At 46.2% G+C, this 17,179-nt stretch overlaps 1 pseudogene; it reads left to right on the forward strand.

The window, feature by feature from the left end:
- The window catches only part of LOC126456404 (agrin-like), a 379,882-nt pseudogene that overhangs the window by 117,585 nt on the left and 245,118 nt on the right, over nucleotides 1-17,179 (forward strand).

The raw sequence follows: 17,179 nt of genomic DNA on the forward strand, positions 1-17,179 counted from the left end.
GTCAACCGGGCCTTAAAAAGCAGTCGCAGCTCACAAGAACAGCGAACGGGTAAATAGTAGTTTACAGACAATCCCGCGTAGTTCATCACGAAAAAGAAAAAAAAATGGTCAAATGGCTCTGAGCACAATGGGACTTAACATCTGAGGTCATCAGTGCCGTAGAACTTAGAACTACTTAAACCTAACTAACCTAAGGACATCACACACATCCATGCCAGAGGCAGGATTCGAACCTGCGACCGTAGCGGTCGCGCGGTTCCAGACTGAAGCGCCTAGAACCGCTCGGCCACCACAGCCGGCGTGCCTAATTTACTAGTTGACAAACCCGGCATTGCCCGGGTACTCATTTTGTCAGTTTTCTACTAAAAACGAAAAAAAAGTAACACTACTTGTAGTGAAGTCTGAAAAAAATTTCATTTCCATGTATCCGTGAAAACACATTCTATCTTTTGAAACAGTCGTACAAAGAAATATGCATAATGAAGAAACGTATCGAAATCAAGAAACAAGATCGCAAGTAGTTTCTGTACACTGGGGGCAGCTGCTTGGCGTGTCTGCAATGCGATTTTGTAAATGTCTCTGTGACAACGCCTGTTCATAGCTCTCTAGACGGCTATCGTTTTCGTCTATAGCTGCTTGATCTTCGCAGTTGAAAGCTGTCAAAAGTGCCGCCAGGTGTTTGGGATTTCCTAAAGCTAACTTGACGGTGGGAGTGTGTAAGTAGTAAAGAACAAAAAATGGCTCTGAGCACTATGGGACTTAACTTCTGAGGTCATCAGTCACCTAGAACTTACAACTAATTAAACCTAACTAACCTAAGGACATCACACACATCCATGCCCGAGGCAGGATTCGAACCTGCGACCGTAGCGGTCGCTCGGTTCCAGACTGTAGCGCCTAGAACCGCACGGCTACTCCGGCCGGCAGTAAAGAACAGAAACATTAAAACTTCTTGCATGATGCGGCAATTTTCATTTATCTTACTGTTTATTACGTCATATCTCTTGAACTGTGTGTCGCGCATTGATGTATTTGTGTAGATGCTTTCAGCGGTGTATTTGGATACTATCAGCGAAAGACACTGACGGAAAAAATCGCAACACCAAGAAGGAGTTGTGCGCCATAAACGAAAATTGGTAGACGTGTTTCTACATCGGAATGAGGATGTCCACTTAAATTTCGAGCAAGTCGCATACGAGTGGCGTTAGTGGCGCTAGTAGTGCCACTATGGGGATGCAAATCAGGTTAGCTTTCAATACACGCTGTAACGGTCGTGAGCATTAATTACATTTGAAACTGGACGTGGTGCGTTGATGTTAGTCAAGAATGCCTTTAAGGCGACAAAGACGCTATCTTCAGCACCTCATTGTGTTTGAACGAGGTTGTAAAATAGGGGAAGCTGCACGCTTCTTCCGCGATACTGCAGAAAGACCTGACAGGAATGTAGCCACTGTACTTGACTGAGGGCAGCGGCTGTCACGATAATGTAGGGTCACAAGAAGACCAGACTCCGGATCGCCAAGTGGCATTACCGAGAGGGCTCTGGCTCTGGCGAATCATAACTGTATCTGCAGCAGCAATCTGAGCAGCTGTTGGCACCACAGTGACACAACGAACTGTTACGAATCGGTTACTTCAAGTACAGTTCCGAGCCAGACGCCCTGTAGCGTGCATTCCACAGAACCCAACCACCGCCATTTGCGACTTCAGTGGTATCAAGCGAGACGTTGCCGGATGGCGTGGTGGAGATCTGTTGTGTTTTCTGATCAAATGTAGTTCTGCCTCGGTGTCAGCGATGGATGTGTGATGGTTAGGAAGAGGCCAGTTGAGGGCCTACAAACAACCTGTCTGAGTGCTAGAAACACTGGATCTACACCTAGAGTTATGGCCTGAGATGCGATTTCGTATGACAAGAGGAGCACTCCCGAGGTTACCCTAAGCATTCCGACTGCAAAATTGTACGTCAATCTGGTGATTCAACCTGTTGTGCTTCCATTCATGAACAGCAGTCCAGGGGACGTTTTCCATCAGGATAACGATCGCCCACATACCGCTTTTGCAACCCAATATGCTCTACAGAGTGGAAACATTTTGCATCGGCCTGCGCGATCACCAATCGAGCACATATGCGACGTCACCGGACGACAATTCCAGCGTCATCCAGTACTAATATTAACCGTCCCTGTACTGACCGACCAAGTGCAACAGGCATGGAACTCTGTCCCACAAACTGACATCCAGCTCCTGTACAACAAACTGCATTCACGTTTACATGATTGCATTCAACATTCTGTCGATTACACCGCTTATTAATGCACCAGCACTTCACATTAGCTGTGGCTTACCTTGCGGCTATATAAATCTCTTATCCCGAAATGTTAATCACTTAAATATGTTACCTAGATAAATGTATTCTCGAAATTTCATTACTCCACAATAATTTATTTTTGTGTTCTGATTCTTTCCCATCAGTGTATATTGCGAGTAGAGTTAGTAGCTAAGAAGTAATAAATTAAAACGTGACGCAGTTTTTGACGCATGACAGTGTTTCTGACGTTATATCTCCCAGACTGTGACAGGTAGGTGGGTCTTCCTCCATAGCGATTGTTGACTAACACCAAGGGAAAGCCGGCCGGTGTGGCCGAGCGGTTCTAGGCGCTTAGTCTGGAATCGTGAGACCGCTACGGTCGCAGATCCGAATCTTGCCTCGGGCATGGATGTGTGTGATGTCCTTAGGTTGGTTAGGTTTAAGTAGTTCTAAGTTGTAGGGGACTGATGACCGCAGATGTTAAGTCCCATAGTACTCAGAGCCATTTGAACCATTTGAACCAGGAAGGGAAATGTGTACCAAATTCGACTGAACTCTGTAGAACGGTTTAGAAGATGTGGGACGTACACACACACACGTCTATGCATAAATAAGCATTTTATAATACACTGAAACGCCAGAGAAACGTATAGGTATGCGTATTCAAATACAGGGATATGTAAACAGGCAGAATACGGCGGTGCGCTGCGATTGGTAACGCCTGTATAAGACAAGCGTCTGGCGCAATTGTTAGATCGGTTGCTGCTGCTACAGTGTCAGGTTATCAGGATTTAAGTGAATTTGAACGTTGTGTTATAGTCGGCGCATGAGCGATGCGACAGAGCATCTCCGAGGTAGGGATGGAGCGGGGATTTTCCAATACGGCCATTTCACGAGTGTACCATGAATATCAGGAATCCGGTAAAACATCAAATCTCCGACGTCGCTGGGGCCGGAGAAAGATCCGGGACCGACGACGACTGAAGGGAATCGTTCATCCTGACAGAAGTGCAACCCTTCTGCGAATTGCTGCAGATTCCAATGATAGGCCATCAACAAGTGTCAGCGTGCGAAAGATTCAACGAAACATCATCGATATGGGCTTTCGGAGCTAAAGGCCCACTCGTGTAACCTTAAAGACTGCACGACACAAAACTTTACGCCTCGCATGTGCCTGTCAACACCGACATTGGACTGCTGATAACTGGAAACGTGTTGCCTCGTAGGACGAGTCTGGTTTCAGATTGTATCGAGAGGATGGACGTGTGCGGATATGGAGACAACCTCATGAATGCATGTCAGCAGGAACTGTTCAAGTTGGTGGATGCTCTGTAATGGCGTTAATGGCGTGGGACGTGTGCAGTTGGAGTGATACGGGACCCCTGATACGTCTGCATACGACTCTGACAGGTGACTCGTAGGTAAGCATCCTATCTGATCAGTGATCACCTGCATCCATTCATGTCCATTGTTCATTCCGATGGACTTGGACTATTCCAGCAGGACAATGCGACATCCCAAACGTCCAGAATTGCTACAGAGTGGCTCCAGGAACACTCTCCTGAGTTTAAACACTTCCACTGGCCCCCATACTCCCCAGACATGAACATTATTGAGAATATCTGGGATGCATTGCAGCGTTTTGTTCAGAAGTGATCTCGACCCCCTGTTACTCTTGCGAATTTATGGACAGCCCTGCAGGATTCATGGGTGTCAATTTCTCCAGCACTACTTCAGACATTAGTCAAGTCCGTGCCACGACGTGTTGTGGCACTTCTGCCTGCTTGCGGGGGCCTGCACGATACTGGGCAGGTGTACCAGTTTCGTTGGCTCTTCAGTGTATGTTTGAATGGATTACCACTTCGCCAAAAAAAATCGCCCAGCCGAAGATACTTGTACAGTGCGAAGCTGGAACGGATCGCTACTCTTAATTAATTATCCCACAGGTAACATCAACTAAGGCTGCGAGTGGTAAGTATCGGGGTCGAGTTGCAGCCCGGCAGACCTGTCACTTTTGCCGCAGACTGTGAACGGGAAACCGAGCGCCGGGGTCTCGTTTGGTCCGCAGACGAGTGCGAGGGCGTGTCGTGCGAGGCGGGCGCGGAGTGCGTGGCGGGCGAGTGCGTGTGTGTGGAGGCGTGCGAGCGCGGCGAGCCGGCCTGCGGCTCCGACGGCCGCACCTACCCCAGCGTGTGCCACCTGCAGCGCGCCGCCTGCCTCGCCGCCGCAGACATACACCTGCTCTTCTTCGGCGACTGCCAGGACCAGCTCTCCTCATCCGGTAAGTCCACGGCCCCTCCCCTGTCTTTCTTTCTCGGTGTCGTTCGCAACAGACTCAGTAGACCTGCTTAACCCTGTGGCGCATAGCGTCCACTACAGTGGACAGCTGTTAATGGTCGCTTCTTTGGCATTTTCGATCAGTCCTGAGGCTGAAAATGCACACAGTTGACTGCAGTCGGCACTCTCTACTGGTGTTGTGTCCTGCGTGCATTTGCAGCCTCATGACTGATTGAAAACGCCAGAAAATCGGCCATTATAAGTTGTCCACTGCGGTGAAATTCATGCACCACAGGGTTAATACGCTACACTGTGCGACGTTACGAGGAACAAATATGTTGAACTTTAAATTAACAATATAGCTCTCGTTGTCTTCAATGGGGATGATAGTTTCAGCTTTCTTTTCCCGTGAAAATAATAATTGAAATAATGAAATAAAACTGCTCCTAGTGCTGTAAAGAAAATTAATCACTAGACATTATCCAAGTGCAAATTACGTGAAATGACGTCCCGCAACTACCATATTTCAATTTTCAGTAACAAAAGTTTCTCGCCTTTTAAATTTTCACGTCAGCTCGAAAACTGGTGGAACCAACGACTTCAGTAAATCGTTAAAAGCGGCAGATAAGCTCTCTATGTAAAATTTTAAGAAGCTTAAAAAGTGCTGCTAAAAATTAACTATGTTCATCGCTAATCACTGAAGGACAATAAACCGTAGACTAAAACGCGTCCTATTAGGGTCAAACCGATGCGCAACACTAAATTCTAAGTGCCTATTTGTGGTAAAAATCATCAGAATCTCTCACATGTAACACTGATACAAAGTCTTCCTTCAGTGTTCAAAAATAGAGCCAAAAAAGTCAAACCCCACGAGAATCACAAGTGCAGGCGGTCACCTGGAAGAAAATAATCAGGCACCTGACTAGGTCCTTAGTTTTCTAAGTCCAGTTACTGGACTACCCGTAAAAATTTTTCTTCGTAAAACGTGCGCATCTGGAGCCGCCGTTCGGCCTGACCTGGATGCTGCTTCAACCGCGCCGCACAGAACACTCTCCGACCAGCACAGTTCCTACCGCAACCAGGTCGTACTGCACTCTGCCCACATTATGACGGCCGTGCCCTTATATAGCCTCGGTCCATCCCCTCCCAAAATTCCCTTGTGCGTTACCTAATGAGGTTCACAGTCTCACCAGCCTCACTTAGAACTTTCGATACAGAGTACTTATGACCGATTTGACTGCGTCATTAGCTGTGCACTGAAACTATAGTCTAAAATGACGTATTAAGTTCTATGGAACCCGTAGCACATTTTTACTGCTCTTTTCGTTGCACCACTCACAGTCAATGTATCTTTAATAGTTAATTAGGTATGGACGAAACTAGGAAAAATCATAACAAACAAAAGAAACGTATAATAAAAATTATGTATCTTAAGAACTAAAGATTGTAAATTGTATGTTACGACCTCCACCAATACATACTGCCTTGTTGTAAGTGTACTAGTTTTGTGGTAGATTTTATACCAAAATTCAGTTAATTTCAATTAAAATGTGCCTCACTGCCGAATTAATTACGCTATAAATCACGTGTATGTACATCTACATCTACATCTACATCGATACTCCGCAAGCCACCCAACGGTGTGTGGCGGAGGGCACTTTACGTGCCACTGTCATTACCTCCCTTTCCTGTTCCAGTCGCGTATGGTTCGCGGGAAGAACGACTGTCTGAAAGCCTCCGTGCGCGCTCTAATCTCTCTAATTTTACATTCGTGATCTCCTCGGGAAGTATAAGTAGGGGGAAGCAATATATTCGATACCTCATCCAGAAACGCACCCTCTCGAAACCTGGCGAGCAAGCTACACCGCGATGCAGAGCGCCTCTCTTGCAGAGTCTGCCACTTGAGTTTATTAAACATCTCCGTAACGCTATCACGGTTACCAAATAACCCAGTGACGAAACGCGCCGCTCTTCTTTGGATCTTCTCTATCTCCTCCGTCAACCCGACCTGGTACGGATCCCACACTGATGAGCAATACTCAAGTATAGGTCGAACGAGTGTTTTGTAAGCCACCTCCTTTGTTGATGGACTACATTTTCTAAGCACTCTCCCAATGAATCTCAACCTGGTACCCGCCTTACCAACAATTAGTTTTATATGATCATTCCACTTCAAATCGTTCCGTACGCATACTCCCAGATAGTTTACAGAAGTAACTGCTACCAGTGTTTGTTCCGCTATCATATAATCATACAATAAGGGATCCTTCTTTCTATGTATTCGCAATACATTACATTTGTCTATGTTAAGGGTCAGTTGCCACTCCCTGCACCAAGTGCCTATCCGCTGCAGATCTTCCTGTATTTCGCTACAATTTTCTAATGCAGCAACTTCTCTGTATACTACAGCATCATCCGCGAAAAGCCGCATGGAACTTCCGACACTATCTACTAAGTCATTTATATATATTGTGAAAAGCAATGGTCCCATTACACTCCCCTGTGGCACGCCAGAGGTTACTTTAATGTCTGTAGACGTCTCTCCATTGATAACAACATGCTGTGTTCTGTTTGCTAAAAACTCTTCAATCCAGCCACACAGCTGGTCTGATATTCCGTAAGCTCTTACTTTGTTTATCAGGCGACAGTGCGGAACTGTATCGAACGCCTTCCGGAAGTCAAGAAAAATAGCATCTACCTGGGAGCCTGTATCTAATATTTTCTGGGTCTCATGAACAAATAACGCGAGTTGGGTCTCACACGATCGCTGTTTCCGGAATCCATGTTGATTCCTACATAGTAGATTCTGGGTTTCCAGAAATGACATGATACGCGAGCAAAAAACATGTTCTAAAATTCTACAAGAGATCGACGTAAGAGATATAGGTCTATAGTTTTGCGCATCTGTTCGACGACCCTTCTTGAAGACTGGGACTATCTGTGCTCTTTTCCAATCATTTGGAACCCTCCGTTCCTCTAGAGACTTGCGGTACACGGCTGTTAGAAGGGGGGCAAGTTCTTTCGCGTACTCTGTGTAGAATCGAATTGGTATCCCGTCAGGTCCAGTGGACTTTCCTCTATTGAGTGATTCCAGTTGCTTTTCTATTCCTTGGACACTTATTTCGATGTCAGCCATTTTTTCGTTTGTGCGGGGATTTAGAGAAGGAACTGCAGTGCGATCTTCCTCTGTGAAACAGCTTTGGAAAAAGGTGTTTAGTATTTCAGCTTTACGCGTGTCATCCTCTGTTTCAATGCCATCATCATCCCGTAGTGTCTGGATATGCTGTTTCGAGCCACTTACTGATTTAACGTAAGACCAGAACTTCCTAGGATTTTCTGTCAAGTCGGTACATAGAATTTTACTTTCGAATTCAATGAACGCTTCACGCATAGCCCTCCTTACGCTAACTTTGACATCGTTTAGCTTCTGTTTGTCTGAGAGGTTTTGGCTGCGTTTAAACTTGGAGTGGAGCTCTCTTTGCTTTCGCAGTAGTTTCCTAACTTTGTTGTTGTACCACGGTGGGTTTTCCCCGTCCCTCACAGTTTTACTCGGCACGTACCTGTCTAAAACGCATTTTACGATTGCCTTGAACTTTTTCCATAAACACTCAACATTGTCAGTGTCGGAACAGAAATTTTCGTTTTGATCTGTTAGGTAGTCTGAAATCTGCCTTCTATTACTCTTGCTAAACAGATAAACCTTCCTCCCTTTTTTTATATTCCTATTAACTTCCATATTCAGGGATGCTGCAACGGCCTTATGATCACTGATTCCCTGTTCTGTACATACAGAGTCGAAAAGTTCGGGTCTGTTTGTTATCAGTAGGTCCAATATGTTATCTCCACGAGTCGGTTCTCTGTTTAATTGCTCGAGGTAATTTTCGGATAGTGCACTCAGTATAATGTCACTCGATGCTCTGTCCCTACCACCCGTCCTAAACATCTGAGTGTCCCAGTCTATATCTGGTAAATTGAAATCTCCACCTAAGACTATAACATGCTGAGAAAATTTATGTGAAATGTATTCCAAATTTTCTCTCAGTTGTTCTGCCACTAATGCTGCTGAGTCGGGAGGTCGGTAAAAGGAGCCAATTATTAACCTAGTTCGGTTGTTTAGTGTAACCTCCACCCATAATAATTCACGGGAACTATCCACTTCTACTTCACTACAGGATAAACTACTACTAACAGCGATGAACACTCCACCACCGGTTGCATGCAATCTATCCTTTCTAAACACCGTCTGTACCTTTGTAAAAATTTCGGCAGAATTTATCTCTGGCTTAAGCCAGCTTTCCGTACCTATAACGATTTCAGCTTCGGTGCTTTCTATCAGCGCTTGAAGTTCCGGTACTTTACCAACGCAGCTTCGACAGTTGACAATTACAATACCGATTGCTGCTTGGTCCCCGCATGTCCTGACTTTGCCCCGCACCCGTTGAGGCTGTTGCCCTTTCTGTACTTGCCCAAGGCCATCTAACCTAAAAAACCGCCCAGCCCACGCCACACAACCCCTGCTACCCGTGTAGCCGCTTGTTGCGTGTAGTGGACTCCTGACCTATCCAGCGGAACCCGAAACCCCACCACCCTATGGCGCAAGTCGAGGAATCTGCAGCCCACACGGTCGCAGAACCGTCTCAGCCTCTGATTCAGACCCTCCACTCGGCTCTGTACCAAAGGTCCGCAGTCAGTCCTGTCGACGATGCTGCAGATGGTGAGCTCTGCTTTCATCCCGCTAGCGAGACTGGCAGTCTTCACCAAATCAGATAGCCGCCGGAAGCCAGAGAGGATTTCCTCCGATCCATAGCGACACACATCATTGGTGCCGACATGAGCGACCACCTGCAGATGGGTGCACCCTGTACCCTTCATGGCATCCGGAAGGACCCTTTCCACATCTGGAATGACTCCCCCCGGTATGCACACGGAGTGCACATTGGTTTTCTTCCCCTCTCTTGCTGCCATTTCCCTAAGGGGCCCCATTACGCGCCTGACGTTGGAGCTCCCAACTACCAGTAAGCCCACCCTCTGCGACTGCCCGGATCTTGCAGACTGAGGGGCAACCTCTGGAACAGGACAAGCAGCCATGTCAGGCCGAAGATCAGTATCAGCCTGAGACAGAGCCTGAAACCGGTTCGTCAGACAAACTGCAGAGGCTTTCCGTTCAGCCCTCCGGAATGTCTTTCGCCCCCTGCCACACCTTGAAACGACCTCCCACTCTACCACAGGTGAGGGATCAGCCCCAATGCGGGCAGTATCCCGGGCAACCACAGTCGTAGTCCGATCAGGGGATGCGTGGGACGAGCTGGCCGTCCCCGACAAACCCCCATCCCGACCCCCACAGTGATGCCCATTGGCAACAGCCTCAAGCTGTGTGACCGAAGCCAACACTGCCTGAAGCTGGGAGCGAAGGGATGCCAACTCAGCCTGCATCCGAACACAGCAGTTGCAGTCCCTATCCATGCTAAAAACTGTTTTGCTAAGAACGTCTGAACTAATCTACAGAGAGCGCAAACAAATCGACAAAATTTAAACGGTTATTAAAATACAAGATTGCCTAGTAAATGCAGTAATGCTGCTACTTGCGCACTGCTGACACTGCTCGGCGGCGGAAGGAGACTAAGCGAAATCACACTCTTCAGGTACTAAAACACGATGCTACACTCTCAAATACTATAATACGCCCGAAATTTATGAATTAAACAATGCAAGAACCAAAAACACGCAAAGAAATTAAGAATTAAACTATGTAACAAATGAGTGAGCTAGGAGTATACGACTTGCTGCTCAGCTGCTTATCCAACGGCGGCAGGGAGCACACTGACTGCGACCAACCGACACTGGCCGTTCAAAACAAAACAGTAGACAAACGACTACGCGAATTTACACTATTCGGGTACTAAAACGCGATGCTACAACTCTCAAATACTATAATACGCTCGAAATTTATGAATTAAACAATGCAAGTACCAAAAACACGCAAAGAAATTAAGAATTAAACTATGTAACAAATGAGTGAGCTAGGAGTATACGACTTGCTGTTGCAGCTGCTTATCCAACGGCGGCAGGGAGCACACTGACTGCGACCAACCGACACTGGCCGTTCAAAACAAAACAGTAGACAAACGACTACGCGAATTTACACTATTCAGGTACTAAAACGCGATGCTACAACTCTCAAATACTATAATACGCCCGAAATTTATGAATTACACAATGCAAGTACCAAAAACACGCAAAGAAATTAAGAATTAAACTATGTAACAAATGAGTGAGCTAGGAGTATACGACTTGCTGGTCAGCTGCTTATCCAACGGCGGCAGGGAGCACACTGACTGCGACCAACCGACACTGGCCGTTCAAAACAAAACAGTAGACAAACGACTACGCGAATTTACACTATTCAGGTACTAAAACGCGATGCTACAACTCTCAAATACTATAATACGCTCGAAATTTATGAATTAAACAATGCAAGTACCAAAAACACGCAAAGAAATTAAGAATTAAACTATGTAACAAATGAGTGAGCTAGGAGTATACGACTTGCTGCTGCAGCTGCTTATCCAACGGCGGCAGGGAGCACCAGTACCAGTCAAAGCGCCTCGCCAAGAGCTACAAATTGATTTCCCGATATTCATTGTTCATTAATTTGTAAAGAAATTATTATTATTTTCCTGATTGGCGCTCACAGGAAAAATTCTCGATGCTGTATCTTTTTATGTATAATGATTACCAATAATACCTGCACACTGACAGAATTGTAGTGCTCCCCTCTTTCATATGATGTATCGTCCTTCATTGTATGGTTAATCGTTTGTTTTGTATGAGCGCAAACGCGAACAATAATTAGCTACCATTACGCATTCAACAGCTGAGCTGTCCTCATGTCCGTATATGACTGATTCAATTTTGACTGAAGCGCATGGCGCAGCCGACTGGCAGCAGCAGTCAGCGCCTAAAACGAGACTGACACAAGTTGGCGCATGGACTCAAGCTCCAGCCAGCAGCCGAGACACACACACACACACACACACACACACACATCTCGTCCAGCCTCCACGTCATCGTGCGTGCGCCATTCAAACGCCGCTTGCATCCTATCCCTCTCTTTCACATACAGGGTGTTTCAAAAATGACCGGTATATTTGAAACGGCAATAAAAACTAAACGAGCAGCGATAGAAATACACCGTTTGTTGCAATATGCTTGGGACAACAGTACATTTTCAGGCAGACAAACTTTCGAAATTACAGTAGTTACAATTTTAAACAACAGATGGCGCTGCAAGTGATTTGAAAGATATAGAAGACAACGCAGTCTGTGGGTGCGCCATTCTGTACGTCGTCTTTCTGCTGTAAGCGTGTGCTGTTCACAACGTGCAAGTGTGCTGTGGACAACATGGTTTATTCCTTAGAACAAAGGATTTTTCTGGTGTTGGAATTCCACTGCCTAGAACACAGCGTTGTTGCAACAAGACGAAGTTTTCAACGGAGGTTTAATGTAACCAAAGAACCGAAAAGCGATACAATAAAGGATCTGTTTGAAAAATTTCAACGGACTGGGAACGTGACGGATGAACGTGCTGGAAAGGTAGGGCGACCGCGTACGGCAACCACAGAGGGCAACGCGCAGCTAGTGCAGCAGGTGATCCCACAGCGGCCTCTGGTTTCCGTTCGCCGTGTTGCAGCTGCGGTCCAAATGACGCCAACGTCCACGTATCGTCTCATGCGCCAGAGTTTACACCTCTATCCGTACAAAACTCAAACGCGGCAACCCCTCAGCGCCGCTACCATTGCTGCACGAGAGACATTCGCTAACGATATAGTGCACAGGATTGATGACAGCGATATGCATGTGGGCAGCATTTGGTTTACTGACGAAGCTTATTTTTACCTGGACGGCTTCGTCAATAAACAGAACTGGCGCATATGGGGAACCGAAAAGCCCCATGTTGCAGTCCCATCGTCCCTGCATCCTCAAAAAGTACTGGTCTGGGCCGCCATTTCTTCCAAAGGAATCATTGGCCCATTTTTCAGATCCGAAACGATTACTGCATCACGCTATCTGGACATTCTTCATGAATTTGTGGCGGTACAAACTGCCTTAGACGACACTGCGAACACCTCGTGGTTTATGCAAGATGGTGCCCGGCCACATCGCACTGCCGATGTCTTTAATTTCCTGAATGAATATTTCGATGATCGTGTGATTGCTTTGGGCTATCCGAAACATACAGGAGGCGGCGTGGATTGGCCTCCCTATTCGCCAGACGTGAACCCTTGTGACTTCTTTCTGTGGGGACACTTGAAAGACCAGGTGTACCGCCAGAATCCAGAAACAATTGAACAGCTGAAGCAATACAACTCATCTGCATCTGAAGCCATTCCGCCAGACACGTTGTCAAAGGTTTTGGGTAATTTCATTCAGAGACTACGCCATATTATTGCTACGCATGGTGGATATGTGGAAAATATCGTACTATAGAGTTTCCCAGACCGCAGCGCCATCTGTTGTTGAAAATTGTAACTACTGTAATTTCGAAAGTTTGTCTGCCTGAAAATGTACTGTTGTCCCAAGCATATTGCAACAAACGGTGTATTTCTATCGCTGCTCGTTTAGTTATTATTGCCGTTTCAAATATACCGGTCATTTTTGAAACACCCTGTATATAGACGCAGTCCGTCATGTCACAACTGGCACAATCATAACATGTCAGTTCTTGGCTTCCCCAAATCCAGGCGTGGCTCATGATTTCCGTAGTGTGGGAGGCTGCGACGTTCACCGATCTCAACTAACCTAGACTCCGAGTTATACTACAGGTAAGTCTGTCACCATAGCCAAGATTTTAGATATTGGGGCCAATATCACACTTTAGCAAAAGCTGGCACAGTGTATCCTCCTTCCTTTTCACAACAGACTACTAATTAACACCAAAAGCTAAATCCACAGTAAGACCTATGGGCAGCACATTTATCTGATGACTTCACATTTCCTGACACTTCATCACAAGAAACCATAATAAAAAAGAAAGAGAGATATTTTTATTGAGTGTATGTTCGCTTCGATGCATGCTTCCTGTTTTTCGTGTATTCTAATCTAATCCTGAGACATTTAATGTTTTGTGTTTGTTCAGTCCGCGACGTTTGTTAATTCTCGAGACGAAACAGTGATATTTCCGTGACGTCACGGGTCTTGTGCTATCATTGGCTGATAGAAACAAATCGAGCAGCCGCCATGTTCATATGTTTCCGAAGCTAGCATACTGTGTTCGCTGGAATTCGAATTTACACTTGATATACGAAAATAGGTAGTTTAAGTAATAAACTGCATTAAAGATCTCTCCAAAATGCTCCGTTTTTAGCACGATTTGTTTGTGCCAAAGCATTGTGAAATCTGATAGTGTAGAAACATCTTACCGCCCAATTTTAAGCCCTCCTTTTAGTAGGCTAACTAGGTAGTTACAACAAATAAACTACTTCTTATCTCCTACTTATGCACGTTCTGCTTACCTTCATTCATTTGTTTATAGATGAAATCAGCTCGTCTCCCCTCTGCGCTGCAAAATGTTTTATAACTTATTCGTTAAAATTCGGACGACTCAATAGCAGTTTTTCAAGCTCATGTTCCAAATTTTTGCCTAATTAATTTCATACTGAATTCACGTTGAGCTGTTTTCTCACATGCTGCAGTTATTTGCAAGGAAACAAAACTTACTAGACCTCAGGTTCAATATATTCACAAAAAGAAGCTTGCTAATAAAGGTAACAGGTCATTATTTCCTGTATTCATTCGTGAAACTTCCTACAGAAAACGACAATGTTATCGTATTTTAGTGCTTCCAGGGAGACAGTTTACAAATTTATTCCTATAGCGTATAGAACAGCCAGTAACATAGACAAAAAACTACCTCTAACACTATTAAAACACTAATACTAAACGTCAATTAATGACGCACCAGAGCATAATAGAGACATACAGAAACAGGGATTCAATCGCGAAGTTTTAAGCCACACTGTTCATTCGCTTTTTGGAAGTTGATAGAACACCCGTACGCTCTGCTAGTGGAACCTTCAGGAAGCCCATGAGAGATGTACTCTCTAGAAGCCACTCCCCCAAGCCTGTACTACATTGAGCCAAAGGGCGTTTCAAGACGCAGTCTTAAGACTGGCTACTACCTGTTCGAAAAATGTCAGTCGATAACTACGGCACCAAAAACGTTGACTGTAATTGTGATTCTTCAGTTTCTTCAGCGTATTTCTTGCTCGAACAGTCCACGGGTGTACTACCGGTCCGTAGTGTCCAACGGGCACAATATTTCGGCGATCAGACATGTCGCCATCGTCAGGTGCGCTGACGAACTGAGCTCCTCAGGGCGGGCGGCCGTCTTAAATCCCCTCCCCTCGCGAGGCGTTCTCTCCGCGGTCCACGCCCCCGCGTCAACGGTCGGCGAGACGCTGGCGTCGGCGTCTGTCGTGGCGTCGGTGTAATTGCCTCATCCGCCCTAGTCACCCGCTCGTTTCCTTTGCTGAGCGCCTTTTTAATTAGACTCAATGCTGGTTCCCATGCCCTGCTGAGGCTGTAGCCGCAATCTCGGTTGATGAGTTCGTCCCTGGTACGAATTTCTGTAGCCTCTCTAAAGACGCTGTCCCAGTATTTAGATGTCTGAGCCAAGGCTCTGGTATGTTGGTGGTCCATTTCGTGATTTTCGGACAAACAGTGCTCTGCGACCGCCGACTTGTTGGGGTACCCAAGTCGAGTGTGCCTCTGGTGTTCTCGGTGACGATCTTCGATGGTGCGCACTGTCTGTCCAACATAAGTCTTCCCACATTGACATGGAATCTGTTTTATGCCGGCCTTCCGCAAACCGAGATCGTCTTTGACACTTCCCAATAATGCTCGCGTTTTATTTTGCGGGCAAAAGACAGTTCCTACTCGGTGTTTCCTCAATATTCCTACTATTTTCCCCGATAGTGCGCCATAACACGGTGTATAGGCAGTGGCTATCTCTTTCTCCGTGACTTCTTCCGTCTCCACACGCTGTACTGTAGAGGTGTGTCCGAGAGCGCGTCTTATCTGCCATTCCGAGTACCTGTTTTATTTTTTCGATATACGGTTTTGAGGTGTTCCAGCTCTTGGGACAGACTCTCTGCGTCCGAGATGGTGCGCCCAGGGTGCCATCCGCTCTTCTTTTGACCAGGACGTCCAGGAATGGTAATCTTCTTTCTGCTTCGGTCTCGATAGTGAATCTGAACATCCGGGCACGGGCCGCGGAGAGAACGCCTTGCGAGGGGAGGGGATTTAAAACGGCCGCCCACTCTCAGGAGCTCAGTTCGTCAACGCACCTGACGATGGCGACACGTCTGATCGCCGAAATATTGTGCCCGTTGGACACTACGGGCCAGCAGTACATCCGTCGACTGTTCGAGTTGATCTTAATTATTCGTGGGTAAAACAAATTATGTAATAAATTATTGATAAGTATTTTAGGGCGGCTCTGCTTCAAAGCCTTTAACTACGAGCTGCGCCTGCCCACATCTTCCTAAATTGGTTGTGGCCGGATCCTACATGCTGGGATTACAGGGAGAGTACCTTCCCCATGAGAAATGGCGTCTCTAACATCCATTGCAGAAAAGATTCTTCATCTCCTTCCGGGAAGCAGCATCTTTCAGAAACGCTGCAAACAGGTGCAGTAAATGGACAATGGGCAGTGCTTACATTCTGCTCCTCATTATGACTGGCTGAAACAAAATCGTGGAGCGGTTTGGACCTCACAAATGGAGCGGTTGGCCTGCAGGCCTCGTATGGCGGGGTTGTGTGCCCTCCGGCACGGAGACGGCGCTTTTCACTGTGTATATCAAAAGTCGAGAGTAGGTGATCCTTCGTGATGAACCGTGCAGAACGGAAGACAGATAATTCGAGGTGCTCTCCTGGGCATGGTCGGGGAATTCTCCTCGCCGCTTTTCTGTTTTTCTCGGTGATTGTTCCGTATTAATGACTGTAGAGCTGTTTGGTAGCTAGAGAGCCGTCAGAGCAGATCCTGAGACATTTGCTAGCTGATGGTGGTGTTGTATAAATGTGATGCGCTTGGGTTAACTGATACCAACAAATGTCATTTGATTTCTTGGAAATTTGAGAGTTGTGTTTCAGAATACCTACGTGCTGTCCTCACACGAAAAGTGCACTGGCTGCTGCTGATAGTGTTGTAATTGTGCAGGAATCAGGTACACCTTCTCGCAGCAATGAATGTTGCAACCAAGAAAGATCTGAACTTTATGAAAATACAGGAACTAGATCGTTTTCACGAACATCTGAACTGGATCAGTCCGATTCAGATTCAGTTTACCAAGGAGGACGAGGCAGGCGGGTTTATCGCAAACCCACGCACACAGACCGCTACCTACATCGGGATTCGCGCATCATAAGAACGTTGGCGGATAGAGCAAGAAAAATCTGCGAACCAGAGTTGCTCGATGCAGAATTAAAACATCTCACCAATGCATTGCTCAAGAATGGTTATTCGTTCATTGAGGTGAAAAGAGCGTTAAGACCACCGCGTAGAAATTATAGCGGCGCTCAAGCGCCGGTGAAATG

This window comes from Schistocerca serialis, chromosome 2 (assembly GCF_023864345.2).
Source record: "Schistocerca serialis cubense isolate TAMUIC-IGC-003099 chromosome 2, iqSchSeri2.2, whole genome shotgun sequence".
In the NCBI taxonomy this organism is placed as follows: Eukaryota; Metazoa; Arthropoda; class Insecta; order Orthoptera; family Acrididae; genus Schistocerca; species Schistocerca serialis.